Source organism: Stegostoma tigrinum, chromosome 11 (genome assembly GCF_030684315.1).
Source record: "Stegostoma tigrinum isolate sSteTig4 chromosome 11, sSteTig4.hap1, whole genome shotgun sequence".
NCBI classification, from domain to species: Eukaryota; Metazoa; Chordata; class Chondrichthyes; order Orectolobiformes; family Stegostomatidae; genus Stegostoma; species Stegostoma tigrinum.
Window position 1 is genome coordinate 85,730,039 of NC_081364.1, and position 27,089 is coordinate 85,757,127.

At 44.2% G+C, this 27,089-nt stretch overlaps 1 protein-coding gene and 1 long non-coding RNA gene across 4 annotated transcripts in view; both read right to left on the bottom strand.

Annotated features, from left to right (window-relative positions):
- Positions 1-27,089, bottom strand: part of LOC132210203 (uncharacterized) — a 77,355-nt gene that overhangs the window by 32,885 nt on the left and 17,381 nt on the right. The window lies entirely within an intron of this gene.
- Positions 7,004-26,430, bottom strand: LOC132210188 (uncharacterized). Of its 3 annotated transcripts, XR_009446438.1 has the most exons (6): positions 26,362-26,430; positions 25,373-25,504; positions 16,640-16,750; positions 15,967-16,531; positions 11,405-12,189; positions 7,004-10,358 (listed from the first exon to the last, which is right to left on the bottom strand). It is a non-coding gene; the product is annotated as an uncharacterized LOC132210188 (long non-coding RNA). The 3 variants fall into 3 exon arrangements; XR_009446437.1 differs by having other exon boundaries at positions 7,004-12,189; positions 16,640-16,747; XR_009446436.1 differs by having other exon boundaries at positions 7,004-12,189.

Below are 27,089 nucleotides of genomic sequence, written 5' to 3' on the forward strand. Positions count from 1 at the left end.
ACTTTGATTGGGACAACACATCCATCCTAGGACAAGCCAAACAGAGACACGCACGAGAATTCCTAGAAGCATGGCATTCCATCAACAAACACATTGATTTGGAGCCCATCTACCATCCTCTGAGAAAAAGAACAGGAAATGACATCACCAACCCAAGGAAACCTAAACAGATAAATATAAAGCGGGCCATAACACCAGCGCTTCATCGGAGGCTCACTGATGATGTTACCTCAAATGGTGACGAAATGTCTGAAAACTAACCTTCCAGCTCAGCGAGCAAACTCACATCCAGAAACTCAACTTGAGCTACAAATCTTCTCAAAACTCACTGACAGAGGATCTTGATTGGCGTAGGCTTGGAGGGCCGAAGGGCCTGTTCCTGTGCTGTAATTTTCTTCGCTCTTTGTTCTTTGCCCGTGGCACTGCCTTAAAATTAGAGGCGATAAATTTAAAACTGAAATGAGACGAACTTTCTTCCGCCAGAGAGTGGTGGGCTTGTGGAATTCATTGCAACGGAGTGCAGTGGAGGCCAGGACGTTGGATGCCTTCAAGGCAGAGATCGACAAATTCTTGATCTCACAAGGAATCAAGGGCTACAGGGAGAGTGCAGGGAAGTGGAGTTGAAATGCCCATCAGCCATGATTTAAAAGGCAGAGTGGACTTGATGGGCCGAATGGCCTTACTTACACTCCTATGTCTTATCGTCTTATGGTCTTATACAGTTATTGCTGGGGCGCTGGGGAAAGTTGCTGCATAAAGAGACCTTGGGTGCACACACATAGTTCCTTGAAAGTGGAGGAGCATGTGAGACAGGGTAGGGAAGGACACATTTGTCATGATTGCCCTAATCAGTCAGAGCATTGGGTATAGGGGTTGGGATGGCATGTTGCTCCTGTACAGGACATTGATGAGGCCACTTTAAGAATACTGCGCACATATCGGTTGGCTCTGCTAAAGGAAGAAAGTTGTTATTTTTGAGAGGGTGCAGAAAAAAGATTGACAAGGATGTTCCTCGACTGGAGGGTTTGAACTGTAGGGAGAGGCCGAAGAGTTTGAAAGGTTTTCCCCTGGAGTGTCAGAGGCTGAGGGGTGACATGACAGAGGTTTATAAAATTTCAATTCCATGAATATTCTGAAGAACCAAGGTCCATTTCTCAGGGGGAGGGGAGGCCAAAAGTCAAGAGCTAAGTTCAAAGCTGAGAGGGGAACAACTTAGAAGGGAACTTACAAAGATCAAAGAACAAAGAAAATTCGGCCCTCCAAGCCTGGTCAAGCCCAGGCAGGTGTGACTAGGATAGTTTGGGATTATGTTTGACATGGACTGGTTGGACTGACGAGCTGACTGACCCTGTAACTCTTTCACTCGCTCTATTCCCACCTCCATGTATTCGCTGGGACGTACCAGAGCAAAGTACCAAACTTCAGGCAGCACAAATGACATTGAACATATTGCAGCTCAAAACTGGGCATTCATGTGGTGGTGTAAACCACAGCAGCAGCAGAAGCAGAATTGTGTTCAACCACAATCTGTATCTTTTTGTCCCAGAGAATCCCTCAGTCTATGGTTACCATGAAGCTGATCAATGTTCAGTGACGAGCGCAGGCAAACACGCTGGGGTCAGAACCATCTGAACCAAAAACTGATGCCAGCCCATTATAAATGCCAGATTTGGCTGCTTGCATTCCAAACTGCAGAACTAACACATTACAGACAGGGCAAAGTGATTGCAAGACCAACAGACCAGAAGTCCTGCCACAACCAGTCATAAACGGTGATTGATAGTTAAACAACACACTGGAGGAGAGGGCTCCACAAATATCCCCAACCGAAACAACGGAACAGCCCTCCACATCAGTACAAAAGTCAAGGATGTAGTATCTGCGCCATCCTCAGCCAGAAGTATTGAGTGGATGACTTAGCTCACCCTCGTCATGATCTCCTACAAAATCACAGATGCCAGTCTTCAACAAATTCAATTCACTGCACATGATACCAAGAAAAAGATGATAAACTAAAGACACGAAGAAGATAACTGGCCCTGTCATGATCCCCTACAAAATCACAGATGCCAGTCTAAAACAAATTCAATTCACTGTACATGATACCAAGAAAAAGATGATAAACTAAAGACACGAAGAAGATAACTGGCCCTGTCGCCATTCCTGCAATGGGACTGAAGGCTTGTGCTGCACAACAAGCCGTGCCCCTGGGGAAGCTGTTTCATTCCAGCCACAACTGTGACACCTACCTGGCAATGTGGACAATTACTCAGCTGTGCCCAGTCCCTTAAGAGGAGAATAGTTACAATCTGACCAACTGACACACCCTCAGTCTCATCAAGATCGTCGAATTGTTGGAAGTTGTTTTTGACAGAGCTGTCAGGCAGCTTAGAAATAACCTGCTCAGTGTGGTTTCTGATGGGTCCCCATGTGGAGATGGTGCTGTTGTGGATATATCATTAGATTACTAATCCAGACCAGGCCTATGGTTTGGCAGCCAAGGAATGTTCAGACAATTTACAAAATACCAAAATTTCAAATCTGGTGTCAGTAAAAGTGGGCCTTGAAACCAATATCAATTGTAAACACCAATGTGCTTCAACAATGTACTGTCAGGATGCAAATCTACTGTGCTTTCCCGGTATGTCCTAAAAGTGACTCCAGACCCGTGTTGAACTCTTCAATGGTCTCTGAGACAGGACAGGCTGCAACATTACCTGCCATTTTTTATACTCAATGCCCAGGCCAATGAAGGTCGGCATGCCATATGCCTTGTTGACTACCTTTTTCACCTGCGTAGCCACTTTCAGTGACCTGTGTACCTGGACACCCAGATCCCACTGCCTATGAGTGCTCTTCAGGGTTCTGCCATTTACTGGATATTTTCCAGCTGGATTAGACCTTCCAAAATGCATTCTCACATGTTTCCAGATTGAACTCCATCTGCCATCTCTCTGCCCAAGTCACCAACCTATCGATATTCAGCTTTGTCCTTTGCTGGTCCTCATCGCTGTCTGCAATTCCAACAACCTTTGTGTCATCACCAAACTTACTAATCAGACCAGTTACATTCTCCTCCAAATCATCTACAAATATAACAGATAACAAAGGTCCCAACACTGATTCCTGAGGAACGCCACACTTTTGATCTCAATATGACCCAAACTATCTCCACACCCTTCCCCAGACTCATCATCCACCACGTCCTTCTCTATGGTAAATACTGACACAAAGTGCTCATTTAATACCTCGCCATATTCCTCTGGCTCCACATATAAATTTCCTTCCCTGTCCTTGAGTGGGCCATCCCTCTGCCTGGCTACCCTCTTGGTCTTTGTATGTATATATGGGATTTTCCTTAATCTTGTTGGTCAATGACTTTTCATGACCCCTTTATAGCCGCCCTGGCTCCTCGTTTAAATTTCTTTCATCTTTCCTTATATTCCACCTCTGCTTCGTATATTCCCAGCCTCCTGGCCTTAATAAATTCTTCCTTTTTCTTTTTAATTAGGCTCACAATATCTCCCATTATCCAAGGTTTCCTAAACTTGCTGTACTTTTCCTCATCCTTACAGTAACGTACTTGTCCTGAGTTCCCAGCAACTTACACTTGAAAGCCTCCCACATACCATATATGAATTTGCCCTCAAACATCTGTCCCAATCTACATTCTTCAGTTCCTGCCTAATATTGTTATAATTAGCCTTTCCCCAATTTAACACCTTCATTCGATAACTACAACTATCATTATCCATCAGGACCCGAAGCTTACTGAATTGTGATCACAGTCTTTGAGCTATTCCCTTATTGAGACATCAACCACCTGGGCGGGTTCATTCCCCAATACTAGGTCCAGTACGGCCCCCTTCCAAGATGGACTGTCTACATCGTGATTTAAAAAGCCCTCCTGGATGGTCTTTACAAACTCTGTCCCATCCGAGCCCCAAGCACCAAGTGAGTCCCAGTCAACGTATGGGAAGTTAAAATCACCCACAACAACAAACTTGTTACTTTTACATTTTGCCAAAGTCTGGCTACAAACCTGTTCTTCTATCTCCTGCTGACTGTATGGAGGCCTATAGTAAACCCCAAACATTGTGACTGCACCCTTCCTGTTCCTGAGTTCTACCCATATTGCCTCGCTGTGTGAGCCATCCGAGGTGTCCTCCCATGGTACAGCTGCGATATTCACCTTAGCAAGTAGTGCAACTCCCCCACCCATTATCTACCTGCCTCAATCCTGCCTGAAACACCTGTATCCTAGAACGTTAAGCGATCAATCCTGTCCCTCCCTTAACCAAGTCTCTGTAATAGCAACAACATCGTAGCTCTAAGTACTAATCCAAGTTCCAAGTTCTTCTGCCCTACCTGTCCTACACTTCTTGCATTGAAACAGGTGAACTTCAGTCTACTAGATCCGCTTTGATCAGCAACCATTCCCAGACTGTTCTTTCTCTGAGTCTTACTGGCCCTATTCTCCAGTTCCCTTTCAGTCCATTCACTTTGCATTGATTCCCACACCCCTGCCAAGCTAATTTCAATCCTCCTGAGTGACACCAGCAAACCTCCCAGCCAGAATATACACCTAACATTTTCAAATCCCGAAACATCAGCTTTCCTGAACCTCTGATGCTGCCTGGCCTGTTGTGATCATCCAACTCTCCACCTTGTTATCTCAGATTCCAGCATCGGCTGTTCCTACTATCTCTGAGGAAGTTCTGGAATGAAACCAGTTCACTTGATGACCATTGTCAGTACTGCCCTCTCCCTGGTGCATACATGGCGCACTCTCTCAGTGTTGAAAATGCCTTCCTCTCCTTAGTTGATTTTCCTGGCTGATAAACCGTTATATCTCTGCGCGGTCACAATGAACTGAAATTTTAATGTGCCCACATTGAATAGAAGCAGTTGACATTGTAATTGCACAATTTTCTGTACCACAGTCACAGTAACAGCAACACCACTATTGCTGCTGGAGTTGACAGGGGATGTTGGGGATGAGATGGCCTTGTGGAATTATTTCTAGACTATTAATCCAAAGACCAAGGTAATGACCCACACCACAATTCAAATCCCGCCGTGGCAGATTGTGGAATTTGAATTCATTGAAATACCTGGAATGATGAAACTATGACGCCATCATTGATCATTGGGGAAAAAAAAACACCTGGCACACTAATGGCCTTCAGGGAAGGAAATCTGCTGTCCTTACCTGGCCTGGCCTACATGTGACTCCAGAAAAACAGCAATGTGGTTGACTCTCAACTGCCATTTGGAATGACCAAACCAGCCACTCAGTTATATCAATCACCACAAAGTCTCACAGAAATGACACAGGACAGACCTATTGACAGCAATATACAGCATGTGTACGGTAGACATGCAAGAAAAAAGCTCATAAACACCTTCTCAAGGGCAACGAGGAAAGGGAAGTAAATGCTGGCCCAGCCAGTCACACCCACAAACCATTAATGCATAAAGAAGATGCCCACATTCAGGAAAGACAGACTGAGGTGACACAGCTTACTTTAAGCAGGGACTTAGAAGTATATCTACATGGGCATAATATTCAGGAATATGGGAAAAGGCAAACAAAAGTAATTAATTTCACATTTTATTTCCATCCCACCTGATCATCAACAATCCCTTTTTTTGCTAATATTTTTCTCTCGCTGTCTCTTTCTCAATTTATTCAACTCATTTCTTCCCCCTTCAAAACAAATATCCCTGTCACCACCATAAATCACAATATTTGCCAGCAGATTTCAGTTCTGATGTTTGTTCAGTCGACTTGAAATGTTAACTTCGCTTTTATTTCATCAGAGCCTGCCAAACTGTTCACTTTCCTCAGCACTTTGATTTATTTTTGTTTCAGATCTCTAACATATTTCTTTCTTTGGTTTTACTTTTTTTTAAATAAATTTCACGGGATGACGAAATCATGGTCATCAAATGCTTCTTTTGCCAATCATTAATTACCTTTAGCTGTGACCATTCTACACGACAGTTTGAAGCCAGAAACATTTTGTGGGTCTGAATTCACCCTTAATCCAGCCCGGGTAGTAACGTTAGATTTCTTTACCAGAGGAGATCAGTGAAATGAGATAGGTTTTTTTGACAAATTGCTGCTGGTTTTATGGTTGCTATTAGTGAATTTGGCCTTGGTTACAATTCTTATCATTAGAATGAAAGTCCTACCACCAATTGTGGTAGGATTTGAAACAGTATCTATCATGTAATAACCAGTGTCTCTGCATTACCTGCTGAGTGATTTAACTACTCTAACATGGTGTCCCTATCGCTAGTTACTTTGAAAACAAGAACAAGGGTGTGATCAAATTATTTGTAACTTGGAAGACTGGTCAGAAGACAGCTGGAACCATAAAGTCTTAATTTTACCAAGGCATAGATAACGTTTTATCCAGCCACAGCGCAGAGGCAGAGGGGGAGAGTGCAGATATTATGGAGCTGGTGTTTGACAAATTTGTTGATGGATACAATAGTAAAACATAAATCAAAAAACGCCCTCAATGTTGTGAACAAGCCTTGTTCTCAGATGCTTGTGAAGGATGAGTCGAAAATTCATGGACAATAAAGCGAGGTTTTAATTGAAACTGAAGATAGTTGTTGGCAGCTTTTCCAAATACAGGTAACAGAAACGGCAACAAAGTTGTATATGCCTTTCAGCAGTAGTGACAGGACAGAGATAGAAAGGCTTACCAGGAACACCAACAACAGCGAGAATGGGATAGTAACCAGCCTGAATAATCATCAGTACACCTAGTATTCGAAGTGGTAAAGTTGACCAAGATGCGGTAAGATAATAAAGACCCGAGGATAAACCCCTGCCCATTGTTGTAACATTCCAGTCTATTGTTCTCAGATTCTGATCCATTGTTGTAACATTCCAATCTATTGCTCTCAGATTCTGATCCATTGTTGTAACATTCCAGTCTATTGCTCTCAGATTCTGATCCATTGTTGTAACATTCCAGTCTATTGTTCTCAGATTCTGATCCATTGTTGTAACATTCCAGTCTATTGTTCTCAGATTCTGATCCATTGTTGTAACATTCCAGTCTATTGTCCTCAGATTCTGATCTCTCCACCCCCTCTCTCTGCAGCTGCCGATCCCTGTTAGTGCTGTCGCTGATGCTCCCGCTTATACTATGGGATAAGTCATTGAATAGAGCGCCTTAGTTATAGGAGAGGGAAAGCTTCCTGTGACGCAGTTAGAATCCATAGAGACTGACATCAATCATAGTCACTGAACAAATAGTTCCAGTTAACCCCTTTCAATACACCTTCAGTGAACCTTTGGTTCACAATTGAAACTGGGCTGGATCGGATGTTAACATCATTGGCTATTTGTCGTATATTCCATCACCAATTGCTCTAAAGATGTAGTGGTGAGGGAGAATGATGGATGTTTTCATTTTGCAGGTTAAGTGGCTCTGCCTTGCTGTCCACGTGCAATGCTGTAACCACCTGCATCAATACACTACCTGCCCACAAAAAAAATGTCATTACTGTGCTGATTGTACAAAAAAAATGCTGAGCAAAATTGGGTTGGCCTTGCAGAGAAAGTGTGGATTTTTCACTGCTGTAATAAAACAACATTGTATTGTTGAAGATACAAAGTTCTTCATTGCAGTTTATGTGCTTCAAAGCAGTAACATTTACATTTCTTGATTCAATTGACCAAAACTAAAATCAAATGTGGTGTGTACAATGATGCTGTTCATTAAAGCCCATGGACTAAAGAGCCAGGGACAGAATGAATGTGACATTGGTTCGGAGACAGAGAGGAATGGGGGCAGTGGCTGTAGAGACTGGAGAGGAGGACAGTGATATCGCAATGTCACCAGTATTTAGCTAGCACTTATTCTGACAGATGGAATGAAATGTAATGCAGAGCAAGAAAACAGATTATATTTGAGAGATGGAATGCCAAACAACAATCTGAACACACCATGATAATTTTAAATGTAATAGGAAACTATATTTTTTGTAAACACTGTTTAATCATGGTGTATGCAGAATGATAAAATTGTTCATATACGCACAGGATATTCAGAAATAAAAGCCGACAAAGATTTCAAAATAACAAGGTTTCGAGCTGGATGAACACAACAGGCCAAGCAGCATCTTAGGAGCAGAAAAGCTGACATTTTGGGACTTCAAAATGTTAGGTGTATCGGGATTTTACAGGATAATTATAGTAGAGATATAGTTCACCCCCAGCTGGTGCAGAGATGATGGGCTGAGTGACCTCCATCTTTGCTGTAATTATTCTGAGATTTGTATGAAAAGTTTTCAGAGCCTGAGGGGAAACACTTTCAGTGAAGGGCACGGATTGTGCCGTCATGAATAATCTATTTCTGTTATCTCATGAAGTGCAGCTGCCTTGGAAATTTATTTTCAATCAAAATCGATTTCCTGAAATTGCTGCATTGAGGACGACATTCACAGAATGTTTTTAATAAAGAAACAGACACTGGTGTAATACACCTGTAGCCAGTCCAATGGCTCTCTCAGAATCAGGGATGGACGATATTGTCCAAATATAACCAAGTTCAACATCTGGACCTATCATCAAGAAAAGCAACATTCCGGAGATTCAGGAAACCTGAAAGAGAAGTTAGTGGAGAAATGCAATATATGAGGCAACATCTGGAGACAGATTTTGAGTTAACAGATCTGGTCTGTTATGAATCTGTTCTGAAAAAGTCATATTGCAGATGCTGCTAGACATGATAATTTTTATTCCAGCATTTCTTTTCTTTCTTTTGGACTGTCACAATTTGTCTGATCTGAATCAGAACAGTGAAGCCGCCATTTGAGTTGACCTTCAAGTATTTGTGAAAGGTCATTAAAGGAGACATTGCAAAGTTTCTTTAATAATGTTCCCAAGTATCGATGGCATGTTACATTGAGATAAATTGCCATGAAAAGTTTGAACTCAGTGGCACTGATATCGCACAATCAGTCTTCTTATTGGAAACGATGAGGATCCTGAACTCAATGTCATACCATGCTCCTGATGTCGCTGGGGTTACACTCAAACAGAAAAGTCTTTCCTTTCTGAGACTTTGGGCTCAACTTTGAAAACATAACAAACCTTGATATTTTTAATAGGACACACTCAACCATGGGTTTTAACAGGCACTAGCAAAGGCTGAGTTTATTTGTCGTCACCAATAGCTCTGGAGAAAGTAACAGCAAGCTACCTTCCTGAAACACTTCCAATCCAAATGCTGCAGCCGTGCACACAGAGCTGTTTGTTAGGGATTCCAGGATTTTTTTTTCAATACATTACAGTCAAGGAACAGCAATTTAGTGCCTATCCAGGATGACAAGTGGCTTGAATGACAACTTTCAGAGATTGATTTTCCCATTGTCCAGTCGAGGACATTACCAGTGCAGGATTGTCTCCAATTTACATTGATCACATTTTTGTTCAGGGTCCTTGATGCCACAATGAGTGAAGTAACATGGTTGGCATGGTAAGTTACTCTGATCTCACTTCAACTGATGTTGGAATGCACTGCTTAGGAGGGTGATTGAGGCAGGTAACATCCCAAACTTTCAAAGCATTTGGATCAGCACCTGGTGGTGCAGTCTCAATGGGCCTTTTCTCAATTAAATGATTCTATGCGGGAGCAGCCATGAAAGGTCTGATATATTCCAAAGTACGAGCCAATGGCACTTGTTTGTCTGTTCCATCAACTGTGTTCAGAAAGTTTTTCAAAATAGCATCACTCACACAGTATGAGCACTTACTCAGCGTTGGACAGCCCAGCTGTCTCTGAAAACATCCAGGATTTTTCACATGGTCAGTGCAAGATTATTCCAGCTGTTTATCGCCATTATTTTAACAAAACCAATAAAATGGATACAGCTTTCTCTTCATTAGAATAAAGTATTTTAGCTGTTATGGTGTCATTCCTCAAAAGAAGAATAAACTCCTTCTTCCCATGTACACACTTTGAGAATGTATTTGTTTTCCTGCCAGTTCTTAATCCCCACTCCCCTCCAATGCTGTTTCCATGATCTGGTTCCATGTTTGTGCCACTCGAATATGCATTTCCAAAGAGAATGTTTCTGTTTGAACCAGGATTGTGAATGCTCACAAACAATCAGGCCATATTGACAGGGGGCTAAAATATTACTGATCCAACTGTACTGAAACCGATTCCTCAGCACCGTTTCACAGTCCTCAGTTCGTGCAAAAGTCTATGTCGTTAATCCAAAATGTGGCACCATTCAGGTTTAGATGATGAATGGCTAACAAGAATAGTTCTTCAACGTTGTCCGGCAGGAGTTATCTCCAACAGGAGGAAATCCAAAAGCACCACCTTGATATTCAATGAGACAATCAACTTCCAGTGACAAATATCCTGTGTGTAACTATTCATCAGAAATTCATCAAATCATAGAGTCAGAAAGTTGTGAAGAATGGAAAGAGGCGTCAGCTCACTTCATCCATACCAATTACATATCCCCAATAAATCTTGTCCCATTTGCTAACTTTTGACGTGTATCCTTCTAAACATTTCCTAATCATATATCCATCTTTTCAAACGTTGTAATTGTACCAAACTCCATTACTTCCACTTGCAGCTCATTCCAAACACTCACCTCCCTCTGTGAGAAAAAGTTACCCCTCATGTTCCTTCTAAATCTTTTCCAGCTCACCTTAAACATGCACTCTCTAATTTTGGACTCCCCCACCCCGCTGAAAACACCTTGTCTAGATACCCTATCTATTCTCCTCCTGATTTTATAAATCTCAGTAACGTCACCCCTCAGCCTCCGAATCTCCAGGCAAAAGCCTATTCAGTTTCTCCCTGCAGCTCAAACTTTCCAACCCTGGCAACATTCTTATAAATCTTTTCTGAACCTTTTCAAGTTTCACAACATCCTTCCGATAGCAGGGAGACGAGAATTGCATGCAATATTCCAAAAGTGGCCTAACCAGTGTACAGCCGCAACAGGACCTCCCAACAACTACACGCAATGCACTGGCCAAGAAAGGCAAGTTGTACCAAATGCAACAGGAGTAGACTCCCAACTTTAAGGGCATTTAAATGGTCATTGGATAAACATGTGGATGATAATGGAATAGTGTAGTTTAGATGGACTTCAGATTGTTTCACATTTCAGCTCAACAACGAGGGCCGAAGGGCCTGTACTGCACTGTAATATTCCATGTTCTATGTTAAATGCTTTCTTTACTATCCTATCTATCTCTGAATCCACTTTCAAGGAACCAAGCACCTGCACACCAGGACTCATTGCTCAGCAATACTCCCCAGGGCCTTACCATTGAGAGTACAAATTCTGCCCTAATTTGATTTCCAAAATGCAACACCTCAGATTCATTCAAATTAAAGCTACCTACCATTCCTTGGTCCATTGTCCCATATGATCAAGATCCCATTGTATTCTGAAGTAACCTTTTTCAGTGTCCACTACATTTCCCATTTGGTGAACTTCGAGCTGCAAGTTTTCAAGGTCAAATAACGCCGGTCCAGCTACACTAAAATCCCAAACAAATTAAAAAGAAAGTCTGATTTACCAGAAAAAAATATTGATCTATAGAGCTAATTGCTGTCTTTGATGCTGTGGGATATATTTGCAAAATGCAGTTCATGCATAATGTGAAAGAAAAAGACAAATCACAGCTCACATCACAGATAATTAAAGATAACGCAGCATTTTTTGAAGCAGCTGGAGGAGCACTCAAAATGCCATGCCTGGTGGGTGTCGACTTCAAGGTAAGTGTGATTAATGTAGTTTTGTTTTTTTGATTGGAATAGACATGTTGAGCTGAAGGTCCTGTTTTTATGCTGAATGGCTCTCTCACCTTAATTTTTGAAAACAGAAAAAGCAGTCTCACAATTTCCATAACATGTCAGCTTTTGTGCTCCTGAGATGCTGTTTGGCCTGATGTGTTCATCCAGCTTCACACTTTGTTATCTTGGATTCTCCAGCATCTGCAGTTCCCATTATCTCTGATCACAATTTCCATATGTTGTGAGCATCAAGTGATGAGGATTACAATCTCCAAGACCACACAGCATCCTGGCTTGAATCTATATCATTGTCCATTCACTGACACTTCTTCAGAATCCTGAACATCTCCATGAAACATATGTTAGTGTCCCTGGGTTTCACCATCATATTCTGAATGGAAATTAGACAGAGGCAATAAATGCTGGTCTTGCCAACAAAAGTCATCTCAACAGTACAAATAAAAGTAATCTATACTATTAAAGACATATATTCAGCCCAATCTGTTTACTAAAGCAGTTTTATTGAGATTTTAGCTTTGTTCTATGTCTCTGATCTTTCTGAAAAACCATGAAGCTTTCCTGAGCATTTTCATAGTGTCGTTTAAAAACCGTATTTGGAAGTTCTACCCATCGTTCTGAAAGGCAGAGCCTTCGTGGCCATGTGAAAACTTGGATCAGGAGTAAGTGATTAGAAAAATCAAACCAAGTCCGCCATGCGGTGAGCTCTTGAATGATGTGGCCTCAAATAAACGTTCCTCTCCACCCCTTATAACATTGGTATGTTATTCTTAGTCAAGAATCTGTCTGCCTCTCCCTTAAGAATATTCAATGATTTATCCTCCATCTCTCTCTGGAAAGACTTCCATAAGCACACAATCCTTTGAAAGGGTAAAAGAAATCAGTCACCATTGTCTAACTGAGATATTCTCCAGTTTATAGTCCATCCACTGGTGGTAATCTCTTGCACAAATAGAAATAACGTTTCAGCATTCAACTTGAAAAGACTGCTCGGAATATTTTGCATTTAAACAAGATCATGTTTCATTCGCCGAAAGTTCAATAAATCCAGGGACAGTCTGGTCATGATTTCCTCTGAAGATAAATACTTCTCAAAGGAATCACTTCAGTCAATCATCTCTGGATGGCTTTGGATTTCATCATGCACACAGACTAATACAGTCTCACCATTACCCTGGAAAAGTGTCCAAAAACTGCCCTCTTCAGCCTTGAAACTGCTCGACCATGTCCTGCAGCAAACCAGGTACTCCAGCCACATCACCTTTCTTAGTACATGCCTACGGAACCAGATCATCCCCGATGGACTACAGTCCACATTCAAGCCTTCCCAATTTGGCCCCAAACGTGACAATGTCTACATCCAGAACATTAAGACTCTTCAGAAGTGTTTCTCCCTACGACTCCTGAAACACACACTCGCAGCAATGTGACGGCAACTCCATGCACTGCAATCCAGCCCAACTCAGCTCACAGCCTCCCTCTCTCAGACATGCAAAGGAACTCTCCTGTTTTTTATTCTTTGTGGCATCCAGAACCTGAACTCACAATTCTACTCAGCTTTAGTGGGCACAAAAAACCATAAGTACAGTGAACTTACTGGTGCCTACCATCCAAAACGGGCAACCTACATCTCCCAAAACCCCAACCCTGCCCAGGAACTCCCCCACAATGTGCCCGCCAACATTGGCCATGTGGCCACTCTCAGAGCAACCAGGGATGACGTCACATCCTCCGCCGTCGGATACACGGTTTCCGGGACAGCGAATGCCACCGCCGCCATTTCCGAATCCAACACCACAGACACTGAGGATACTCCTACCGTCACTGCTGCTGCCGCCTCCTCCTACGCCGCTCCTCCCACCACCAACGCAAACGGTGCTCCACCCACCACCGATGCAACTCCGCCCATGCCAATGCAACTCTGCCCACTGCCGACGCAACTCCACACACAACCATCTCCAACGTCACTCCACTCACAGGCAGCAGCTCCAGAGGAGACAGAAACACTGAGCCCTGTCGAGTCTTCACCATCCCCACAGACCTCCCCCGTACTTAGGGCAAACGATCAGTCCCCAGTAAAGGGCTCACCCTTGTCCCCCTCCACCCACACATCAATCAATTAGGTCACGCTTGGACATTGAGTAGTTTTTCCGCTGCCACTGCCTCCATGCTTACTTCTCTAACCGTGAGCCTAACCCTCCCTCTGCTGATCCCTTCATTCACCTCCAATGCACCCCCTCCTCCTGGGCACCATCCCAAGGTCCCCTACCCTCCCTCGACCTCTTCATCGCCAACTGCCATCGTGACATCAAACGCCTCAACCTCTCCATCCCTCACACTCACTCCAACCTCTTCCCTGCAGAACGTGCAGCCCTCTGCTCCAATACCAACCTCACCATAAAACCCATGGACAAGGGAGGCGAAGTTGTAGTATGGCACACTGACCTCTACATCGCTGAACTTACACGCCAACTCTCCAACACCACCTCCTACTGACCCCTTAATCATGACCCCACGCCCAACCACCAAACCATCATCGCCCAAACCATCCACAACCTCATCACCTCAGGTGACCTCCCACCCACAGCCTCCAACCTCATCATTCCCCAACCCTGCAACGGCCGCTTCTATCTCCTTCCCAAAATCCACAAACCTGCCTGCCCTGCTCGACCCATTATCTCTGCCTGCTCCTGCCCCACCGAACGTATCTCCATCTAACTGGAATTCATTTTATCACCCTTAGCCGAGGAACTCCCTACCTACGTCTGTGACACCACCCACGCTCTCCGTCTCCTACAAAACTTACAATTCCCCAATCCCCAACACCTCATCTTTACCATGGACATCCAGTCCCTATACACCCGCATTCCCCATACAGATGGCCGAACGGCCATCCGCTTCTTTCTATCCCGCAGACCCAACCAGTGACCCTCCGCTGACACCCTCATCCGCCTTGCCAAACTCATCCTCACCCTCAACAACTTCTCTTTCAATTCCTCCCACTACCTACAGACAAAGGGGGTGGCCATGGGTACCTGCAAGGACCCAAGCTGTGCCTGCCTCTTTGCAGGTTATGTGGAACAATCTCTCTTCCATACTTACAAAGGCCCTAAACTCTACCTCTTCCTCCATTACAAAGATGACTATATCGACGCCACCTCATGCATCCACGAGGAGCTCAAACAGTTCATATACTTCACTGACACCTTCCATCCCACGTTTAAGTTCACCTGGACCATCTCTAATGCCTCTCCCTCCTTCCTGAATCTCTCTGTCTCCATCTCCGGCACGCACCCAGAAACCAATATCGATTTGAAGTCCACTGGCTCCCACAGCTACCTGGGATACACATCCTCCCACCCACCTTCCTACAAAAATGCCATCCCCTCTTCCCAATTCCGCCGCATCTGCTCCCAGGATGAGGAATTCCACCCCCTGTGCATCTCAGATGTCCTCGTTTTTCAAGGACCGCAACCTCCCCCCACTCAGTGGTCAAAAACTCCCTCAACCGTGTCTCCCACATTTTGCACAACTCATCCCTCACACCCCGTCCCCACCCTTATCTGCTTTCCGGATGGACTACTCTCTCTGTGACTCTCTTGTCTGTTCCACACGCTCCTCGAGCCCCACCACACGCGGCACTTTTCCCTGGAACTGCAGAACGTGCTCCAGCTGCCCCCCCCTCACCTCGATCCCAGGCTGCACATCTGCTAATGTGGTAGACTGCATCCGCTGTTCCCGTTGTGGCTCTGCTACATCGGAGAAACCAAGCGGAGGGTTGGGGACAGCTTTGCAGATCACCCATGCTCGGTTCACACTCAACAACTTCACCTCCCATTCTGCAAATGACATGTCCATCGTGGGCCCCCTGAAGGTTGCAGGAACAGCAACTCATATTCTGCTTGGGAACCCTGCAGCTCAATGGTATCAATGTGGATTTCACAAGCTTCAAAATCTCCCCTTCCCCACTGCATCCCAAAACCAGACCAGCTTGTCCCCACCTCCCTAACCTGTTCTTCCACTCACCCGTCCCCTCCTCCCACCTCAAGCTACACCCCCATTTCTTAACTACTAACCTCATCCTGACCGCTTGACCAGTCCATCCTTCCCGACTGACCTATCCCCTACCTGCCCCCCCACCTACACTCACCTTAACAGGCTCCATCCCTGCCTCCTCCCCACGTATCTTCTTCTCCGCAGTAGCAGCTACGCACTGATGATGACTTCTCGACTGGAGACGAAACGTTTGCAATTCTTTTGCCAAACTCGGCGAACAAACCAACAGCCAACTACCTTCTCCTCTCTCTATCTTCAGTCCGCCTCCCCCTTCTGACGGAGTAAACACAGTTGACGTTTCGGGTCCGGTGATCCTACTTCGAAATGGGCCCCGCCCTTGTCCTCTGATTGGTTGGAGAAGCATTTCCGGTGCCTTTTCTGTCCCGCCTCTTGCTTGCTATTGGTCGTTCGATGTCAAACCGGCGGATTCAGCTATGGAGCATGCGTACTGGGAGGGATATCCGGAATGAAACGTTCCTCCATGAGAGCCACAAGCGGTGAGTACAGGTTAAAGGGGCGGGCAGCTTCGGTGCTGTATTCCAGTAAGAGGGCTGCGTGATTGCTCAGTTTAGGTCTCAGGTCTCAAACAGGGGTCTTCTGGTGCGCGTGTAGGTTGCAGAGAGCCTCAGGCTTCCTCCCTGAAACAGGCCTAGACTGTCCTGTGAGAGGGAAAGTCCTGTCAGCTTTTACCCTGTCAAGCCACTTCAGAATGTGATTACAGCAATGAGAGGTGTTCTCAGTAAAGCAGAACTGCAATGTGCACTCACTGGTCTTTCCACTGTGTCCTGTGTTAGCCCCCTCGCTGAGTTTTTAAAAATAATTTTTGGCTTGAATCTGAGAGTTGAACGGTGACGTCTGGACTGTGAGCAGCAGTTCTGCTAAAAAAAAATACAAAATCAATTATTGGTTTCTGAGGCCAGGCCTGGAAGTTAATTGCAGGTTGTTCCTTATTCAAAAACTGTGTCAACTCTTTTGGCCATTAATAAGGTCAGCGTCTGAGAACTGGTGCCAGCAAGTTTGGGAGAGCATGTGGTCAAACAGAAGGACTTTAAAACTGGGCCAAATGCACATCTTTGACGCTGAGCTGGCTGCTGGTGTGACAGAGGCTCAGAGAAAGACCACAGAGTGGAGGGAGAGCGCTGAACAGGGTGGGACCGTGCGGTTTGGATATTGGGGTTATTCTTCGCCCATCACCCCACCACAAAATCCAGCCAGTTGTTTCTCTCATTGTCACTCTTCCCCAACACTACCCACTTCTGTACCTCCAGCCCCTATCCCACCCCTCGCTTCCCCGAGTATCAGCAAACTTCCAAAGATATTTCTGACATACTATGTTCCTTTTCTCAGGGCATTCAACAACTTGAAAACTGGATTGAAAATGAGAGACAGAGCAGCCACTGCAGAAGCTTCCAAAATCACTCTGCACCTTCTTGAACTGCTGCAATCTGCATAGTGAAGCAGCTCCCATGTTGCAAATTGATAAGGAGTTATAGGATCGTCATCCAGTGGTGATAAGGCCGTGCTGTTTTTTGTGTCTGTTGTCATCATTTTGTTCTTATTCCACCTTCAACAGAATAGAAACATAGAAAATAGGAACAGGTGCAGGCCATTGTAGCTTTCGATCCTTCTCCGCTAGTCACTTTGCTCACGACTGATCATTCTACTCAGCCTCTTCCCACTTTAGAGCCAGACCCTTTGATCCCTTAAGCCCCAACAACTACACATATCATCATCTTCTTGGAAACATCCAGCGTTCGGCCTTAACTGCTTTCTGTGGCAGCAAATTTCACAGGGTCACCAGTCCCCGTATTTTTTTTTTGTTTCCTCATTTCAATCCTTTAACAGCCTAGTCCATGCCCCTAAGCTCCGACTCCCTGGTCATTGACAACATCCTTCCTGTATTTACCTAGAATTTTATTGGTTTCTGTGAAATCTTTCCTTGTTCTTCTAAACTCCAGTGAATGTCATCCTAACCAATCCATCCTATCCTTATATGTAAGTCTTGCCATCCCAGGAATCAGTTTGATCAACTGTTGTGAACAGCCTCCATAGCCAGAAGTTCCTTCCTCAGATAAAAATTCCAAATTTACACATAGCATCCCAGGTGTGGTCTCATTAAGATCCTGTACAATTTCAGTAAGACATCCCTGCTCCAGTACTCAAATGCTCTAACTCTGCAGGTCAAAATACCATTTGCCTTCTTCACCCCCTGCTACACCTGTATCCTTACTGTCAGTGAATTGTGTGTTCCTAGTTTTGTAATCCAACTGGATAATCTCAAACTGAGACACATTCCTCATTTAAATAACTAATTGATTGTATGAATACCTGGGATCCACCATGGGCCACAGTTACACACTGGTCACTGGTTGGTATACAAGAAGTGACTGTTTATTCTGACTGTTTCTGTGTGCCAAACAGTTCTGTATCCCTGTGAATACCCAATCTCTCATGCTTTAAATTGACGTGCTAATCTCTTCTGTTGAATACTTTTTGAATGCCTTCTCAAAGCCAACATAAGCAACATCCACTGCCTTTTCAACTCTAAATGGCGCATTCTTGAAACATTCCGGCAGTTTTGTCCAACATGATTTCCCTTTCTTAAATCCATACCTACTCTAACTCTGTCCCTGTTTTCCAGTGTTAGGCTAAGGTTTATAGTTCTCAGGCTTCTCCCACATCCCTTCTAAAACAAAGGGATAATATCAGCCACTCTCCAGTCATCTCACACCCACCCATATTTATAGATGATACGAATATTTCTGCAATTTCCTCCCTTACTTCCCACAATGTCCTGGAATACACTAGATCAGGTACTGGAGATTTATCCACCTTTATATTTTCTGAGACATTTTGCACTTCATCTCATCTAATATGAACTACTTTCAAAATATCAAAAATTTATTTCTGAGTTCTTTAGCCTCCTTCGTTACAACTTGTCCATGTCGACCAGGCTTCCCAAACTGAACGAGTCCCACTTGCTTGAGTTGGGTCCATATCCCTCTCAGCCTTTCCTATTCACGTACCTGTACAAATGTCTTTTAAATATTGGAAGTATACCTGCATCTTTCACTTCCTTTGGCAGTTCATTCCACATAGAAACGACCCTCTGTTTGAAACAGCTCCCCCTTCCTGCCCTTTAAATCTTTCTCCTCTCCCTTTAAAAAATACCCTCTAGTTTTGAACTCCCCTATCCAAGGGAGAAGACCCTTGCTGTTCACATTATACCCCTCACGATTTTATAAACCTCTCGAAAGTCACTGCTCAACCTCCTATTTTCCAGTGAAGTCCCAGTCTCTCCTCATAACTCATACCCTCCAGTACTGGCAACCTATAGATTGTAAGTGTAGCATGAAGCCACCCAGAGTAGAAAGTTAACCCAGCCACGAGAAGCATCACCTAACCTCCACCTCTTTGGCCCTACGTCAAATAGTCTGGCAATAAGAACCGTCAAGATTCAGACATGGAGAGTGAACATTTCAGCTGGCTTTCTCCAGCCCCGCTAGTCCTGAAATCACCATCCCAAATGAAAAGGGACCTTCCATTCACCTTATCAGTACTCTTCATGATTTTATAAACATATAAATCACCCCTCCATTCTTAGACTGCAGTGGAAAAATGCCTCAACCGATCATGCCTCTCCTCATGATTCTCAACCTCCATTCCTGGCAACTTCCTGCTAAATCTTTGCTGAATCCTCCCCAGGTTGATGATATCCTTCGAAGAACAGGAGATCTGAAGTGGACACATTACTCCTGAAGAGGCCTCACTGATGTTCTGCACGATTTCAACATAACATCCTAACTCCTGTACTCAAAAGGTCTGAGCAGTGAAGGCAAGCAGGCTAAACACCGACTTAACCACCCTTTCTACATGTGACGCCAACCTCACTGAATTAAGGGCCTGAACCCTGAGGTCTCTCTGTTCGACAACACTAACCCCAAGGCCCTACTTTTAATTGTACGAGTACAGATAATGTTTGTTTTACCAAAATGAAATACCTCGCCTTTATCCAAATTAAACGCCACCTGCCATTCATCAGCCTCTTAACCCTATAAATCAAGATCTCCTTGTAATCTTGGACAGCCTACTTCGCTGTCCACTATCCTGCCTATTTTGGTGTCATCTGCAAACTTACTGACCATGTCTCTACTATTCTCATCTAAATCGCTTTTTTATATAAAGTCAAACAAAATTGGAGCGAGCACTGATCCCTGTGGAACACTTCTGGGAACAGGCCTCAGGTCTGATAAACAACCCTCCACCACCAGTCCCTGTGTCCGGTCACGAAGCCATATTTGTATCCAGTTGACAAGCTCCCCCCGAGTCCCATACGATCTAACTTCCTACTTAGTCCACCTTGTGGAACCTTGTCAAAGGCTTTACTCTTGTCAAAATAAACTACATCAACCACTCCGCCCGCAATCATCTTCTTTGCTCCTTCTCCAAAAAACTCAATGAACTAATCATTCCTTGACTCTCCAAATACATAAATCCTACCTTTCACAATTACCTTCAACTACGCACCCAAAACTGAAGTCAGGCTCACAGGTCTGTATTTCCCAGGCTTCTGCTTATATCCCTTAAACGAAGGCACAATTTTAGTCACTCTCCAGTCATCTGGCACCTCACCCGTAATTATAGATGACACAAATATTTCTGCAAAGGGGCCCCATGTTTTCTCTTTAACTTCCCACAACATGGTTTGATGCACTAGAGCAGGACCTGGAGGTTTAAAGTCAGAGTGTAATACAGAATGGAAACAGGCCCTTCGGCCCAAACTGGTCTGTGCTGACTATGGTGCCCACTCAGCAATTTCTAACTGCCTGCATTTGGTCCATGTCCACCTCTAAACACTTTCCATCCATGTACCTACCCAAATGTGTTTTAAACGTTTCTATTGTGCCTGTCTCAACCACTTTCTCTGGCAACCCATTCCCAATATGCACCACTGTCTGTGTGAAGAAGTTGCCCCTCACGTCCTTCTGAAATCTTCCCCCTCTCAATCTATACACTCCAGGTTTCCATTCCCAATCCCTGGGAAAAAGGCTATATGCATTCATCCTATCTATGCCCCTCATGATTTTAATTCACCTCAGTAAGGTCAGCCCTCATTCTCCTCCATTCCAAGGAATGAAGTCCAATCCTGGCCAACCTCTCCTTAGAACTTGCATACTATTCCTAGCAACATCCTTGTAACTCCTCTTTGCACATTTTCCAGTTTAACTATGCCTTTCCTGTAACAGGGTGACCAAAACTGTACACCACACTGCAAGTGTGGCCTCACCAATGACCTGCACATCTTTAACATAACATCCCAACTCTTATATGCAATGCATCGACCGAAGAAGGCCAGCATGCTAAATGCCTTCTTCACCACCCTGTCTACCTGTGATGGTGCTTTCCACCAACTATGTACTTGTGCTTCTTGGTCTCTCTGCTCCACAATATTCCTCAGAACCTTACCATTCACTGTTTAACTCCTACCTTGGCTTAACTTTCCAAAGGCCAACACCTCACGCTTAGCTGTATTGAATTTCATTTGGCAATCCTCAGCCCACTTCCCCATCTGATCACAATCCGCCTGTAATTTTTGATACCTCAGCGATTCCTCTTAAGTTTGCAGATGATACAAAATTACTAATCATGCCATATACGTTCACATCCAGATCATTTATGTTCGGGACAAATAACAAAGATCCCAGTATTGACCCCCGTGGCACACCATTAGCCACAGGCCTCCAGTCCGAGAACCAACCTTCAGCCATCACGCTTTGCTTCCTACCATCGACCCAATTTCGAATCCCATGAGCTAGCTCTCCCTGGATCCCACACAACCGAACCTTCATGACTAGGCTGCCGTATGGGACCTTGTTAAGGGCCTTACTAGAGTCCATATAGACAGCATTCGCTGCCCTAACCTCATCAATCCTCTTGCTTACCTCCTCAAAAAACTTGAACAGATTTGTCAGACATGATTCCTGTGCACAAATCCATGCTGACTATCCCTCATCATATCTTGAATATCCCAGCTTTGGTTGATGGACTCCCTGAATATCATCTTCAATACCTTGTCTACCACTGGTTCACTGGCCTGTAGTTCCCTGGCTGGTCTTTGCTACCTTTCTTAACCAATGGGGCAATATTAGCCACCCTCCAGTCTTCTGGAATTTCAGTCATGAGAAAAGATGAAGGGAAAAATCTCTGCAACGGTCTCTGCAATTTCTTCCCCAGCCTCCCACAGTGTCCAAAGATGGACTTCTTCAGATCCAGTGGACTTATCAACCTTAACGTGCTTTAAGGCTGCAAACGCCACCTCAATGGTCCAAAACATCCCCACTTGCTTCCCTTGTTTCCTTAGCAGCCATGATTCTCTGCTTAGTAAACACTGAGGAGAAATATTCATTAAAAATCTCCCCCATCTCCGTGAACTGTTTTCAAACCAAAATATTTCTACCCCTGACTTGTCCCCCCTCCATTTCTTTCTCAACAGTAAAACCTGATGCAATATATTCCATTCAAATCTCTCTCCTCCCCTGATGCTAAACACAGAGTTGACCTCTTTTATCTTTATGGAGCCCTGCTTGCTCTCTCGGTGCTCTCTTGCTCTTAATGCACTTGCAGAAACTCTTGGAATTATTCTTAAGCTTATCAACCAAGGCAATTTCATGTTGCCTTTTTGCCATCCTGATCTCCTGTTTAAGAATGCCCCTGACACTGTTTACACTTTCAAGAGATTCATTTGAGCCGAGTTTTTATTTATATCTACTAATTTATATATTTTTTATTCGTGACTAAAACCTGAGTATCTTTTTTCACCCATTGTTCTCTAATCCTACCAGCCTTACCTTTCACTCTAACAGGGACATAATGACTCTGAATTGTCACATTTTTGAAAGCCCCCCCACTTATCAGACATCCTTATACCTGCCGTCTACTCATGTCAACTTTTGAAAATTATAAAAACAGAAGCTGCTGGCAAAGCTTAGCAGGTCTGGCAGCATCTGTGAAGGACAAATCAGAGTTAATGTTGTGGGTCTGTTAATCCTTCCTCAGAAGTGTTGAAAGTTCTTTTCTTACAGCATTAAAATTTGCCTTACTCCTGTTAAAGCTTTTTCTTTTTCTGGAAGGCATATCCTGTTCCATAATTGTTTTAAAACTGACAGTAATTCCGTCACAAGACTCAAAGTTTCCCTGTACTGTCACTTCAGTCACTTGCTACGCCTTTTCCTTTCATAGGAACATCGATTTTATGGATAAAGAGAAAATTCTTTAACGCATTTCAGAAAATACTCACCATCTAAACCTTTAACACTATGGCAGCCCCAGTAAATGTTTGGAAACTGAAAATTACCAACTATTATAACCTTATTCTTACACATATCTGAGATCTCTCTGCGTATTTGTTCCTCAATTTCCCTCTGACTATTAGGAAGCATATGGTACCATCCCATCAGATGATTGTTCCTTTCTTATATCTTATTTCTAATTTCAACATATGTTTTCATGGGATGATTTTTCAGAAACATCTCTTCTAGTGATAGCAGCAATGTTTTCCTTATTTAAAAAAATTCCTGCAATTGGCCCATATTCACTCTAAACCATTCAAATTCATGTCCTTATCTGAATGTTTTTCAAACATCATAACTACCCACATCCATCACTTCCTCTGGCAGTTCATTCCACACACTGAACACTCTATAAAACGAAAAGATGCCCGTCATGCCTTTTCTAAAATCTTTCTCCTCTCATTTTAAAAATATGCCCCTGGTTTTGAAATCCCCCACCTGAGAGAGAAGACCTTTGTTATTCCTTATCTGTGTGTCTCATTATTTTATTAAACCTACATAAGGTCATCCCTCAACCTCTTACCTTCCCGTGAAAGAAGTTCCCGCCAATTCAGCGTATTTTTATAACTCACCCCTTCCATTCCTGGCAATATCCTGGTAAGTTTTTCCAAACCCTCTCCAGTTTAACAATATTCTTCCCACAACAGGATGACCAGAGCAGCACACAGTCCTCCAGAAGAGGACTCGCCATCATCACTTCCCAACTCCTGAGCAATGAAGACAAGTGCGCTAAATGCCTTCCGAACCACCCTGTCTACCTGTGATGCAAATTTCAAAGAATGATGTACCTGAAACCCGAGGTTTTTTCCTGATCTGCAACACTACCCAGAGCCCAACCATTAATTGTGCAAGTCCTGCCCTTGTGGAGTGTTGCGTTTTGATAGAACAAACATTTATCCAAATAAAATTCAATCTCCCATTCCTCAGCCCATTGCCCCAATTGATCAAGATCTCTCTGAAATCCAGAAAGCCACTAGGCCATCTCCCTTATTATGACAACAAATAATCATCAATGAAAAGATGTTCAGCTTCATTTGTACAAGGAAGGGGTCCGACCAAATCTCGAATACCACATGCAGGTTTTGGTCTTCTGTTCGTTTATTCAAAGTGGCTCAGAGGAGGTTTACAAGATTGAAACCTGGAATCAGTGGGTTGTCTGAGGAAGATGGATTGGGCAGGAAAGAGGGAAAAGGATTTGTCAGGAGCTGCTGATTAAAACAGGAAACTGATGTGAGCCAGGATATAGGGTGCATTGAAGTAGAGTCTGTTTGGGTTCAGCTGGGAAACACCAATGGACAGAAAATGACCTTAGTGCTGCATATGGACCCCAAGCTGCAGTAATATTAGGGAAGGCATTAGGGTGGAATTGAGAGATATAAGGCATAAAGGTATGGCTTTAATTACAGGTGACTGCAACCTACTTATAAATTGCCCAAATCACAACTGTTGCAGTACAGTGCAGGAGGGATCCTTAGTGTCTATATGGTACAATTTTATGAATCAACATGTTGAAGAAGCAGATGGGTTTTGTACAATGAGGATGGAATAACTGACAATCGAGTTGAGTACGGGCCCTTAAGGATGAGTGACCACAATAGTATAGAATTCTTCACCAAAGCTGAAGGGTGATATTGTTGTTTCTGAGACTTGGGTCATGTAATTAAATGAAAGAAGTTAAAATGGTATGAGGCACCAGCCAGTTGTGATAAAGGGTGAATCAGTGTTTAAAAACCAATAAAATCCTAGGTAAATACAGGAAGGATGTTGTCAATGACCAGGGAGTCGGAGCTTAGGCGCATGGGCTAGGCTGTTAAGGATTGAAATGAGGAAATAAAAAAAAATAGTCTGTGACCCTGTGAAATTTGCTGCCACAGAAAGCAGTTAAGGCCGAACACTGGATGTTTCCAAGAAGATGATGATATGTATAGTTGTCAGGGCTTAAGGGATCAAAGGGTCTGGCTCTAAAGTGGGAAGAGGCTGAACAGAATGATCAACAATGATCAAAGTGACTAGCGGAGAAGGATCAAAAGCTACAAAGGCCTGCGCCTGTTTCTATTCTGTTGAAGGTGGAATAAGAACAAAATGATGACAACAGACACAAAAAACAGCACGGCCTTATCACCACTGGATGACGATCCTATAACTCCTTACCAATTTGCAACATGGGAGCTGCTTCACTATGCAGATTGCAGCAGTTCAAGAAGGTGCAGAGTGATTTTGGAAGCTTCTGCAGTGGCTGCTCTGTCTCTTCCTTTCAATCCAGTTTTCAAGTTGTTAAATGCCCTGAGAAAAGGAACATAGTATGTCAGAAATATCTTTGGAAGTTTGCTGATACTGGGGGAAGCAAGGGCTGGGATAGGGGCTGGAGGTACAGAAGTGGGTAAAGTCGGGGAAGAGTGGCAATGAGAGAAACAACTGGCTGGATTTTGTGGTGGGGTGATGGGCGAAGAATAACCCCAATATCCAAACCACACGGTCCCACCCTGTTCAGCTCTCTCCCTCCACTCTGTGGTCTTTCTCTGAGCCTCTGTCACACCAGCAGCCAGCTCAGCGTCAAAGATGTGCATTTGGCCCAGTTTTAAAGTCTTTCTGTTTGACCACATTCTCTCCCAGACTTGCTGGCACCAGTTCTCAGATGCTGACCTTATTAATGGCCAAAAGAGTTGACACAGTTTTTGAATAAGAAACATCCTGCAATTAACTTCCAGGCCTGGCCTCAGGAACCAATAATTGATTTTGTACTTTTTTTTGCACAACTGCTGCTCACAGCCCAGACGTCACCGTTCAACTCTCAGATTTAAACTAAAATGATTTTTTAAAAACTCAGCGAGGGGGCTAACACAGGACACAGTGGAAAGACCTCTAACCAGTGAGTGCACATTGGAGTACTGCTTTACTGAGAACACCTCTCATCGCTGTAATCACATTCTGAAGTGGCTTGACAGGGTAAAAGCTGACAGGACCTTCCCTCTCACAGGACAGTCTAGGCCTGTTTCAGGGAGGGAGCCTGAGGCTCTCTGCAACCGACACGCAGCACCAGAAAACCCCTGTTTGGGACCTGAGACCTAAACTGAGCAATCATGCAGCCCTCTTGCTGGAATACAACACCGAAGCTGCCCTCCCCTTTAACCTGGACTCACCGCTTGTGGCTCTCATGGAGGAACGTTTCATTCCGGATATCGCACCCACCACGCATGCTCACAATCACAATGAGCTGTGCGCATGCTCCATAGCAGAATACGCCGGTTTGACATCGAACGACCAATAGCAAGCAAGAGGCGGGACAGAAAAGGCACTGGAAATGCTTCTCCTCCAACCAATCAGAGGACAAGGGCAGGGCCCAGTTCGAAGTAGTTACCAGACCGGAAACGTAAACTCTGTTTACTCCGTCACAGAAGCTGCCGGCCCCGCTGGGCTTTGTTTTTGGTCACGTCATTCGTGCGTCGGGTGGGCGGGGTTATTCTTCCACCAATCAGGGGGAGACAATGGGAACTGCGGATGCTGGAGAGTGTGAGATAACAAGCTGTGGAGCTGGATGGACACAGCAGGACAAGCAGCATCACAGGGGCACAAAAGCTGGTGTTTCGGGCCTAGACCCTTCATCAGAAAAGGGGGATGGGGAGAGGGTTCTGGAATAAATAGGGAGAGAGGGGGAGGCGGACTGAAGATGGATAGAGGAGAAGGTAGTTGGCTGTTGGTTTGTTCCCCGAGTTTGGCAAATGAATTGCAAACGTTTCGTCTCCAGTCGAGAAGACATCATCAGTGCGTAGCTGCTGCTGCGCAGGAGAAGATAGGTGGAGAGGAGGCAGGCAGGTCAAAGAGGCGGGGATGGAGCCAGTAAAGGTGAGTGTAGGTGGGGAGGTAGGGA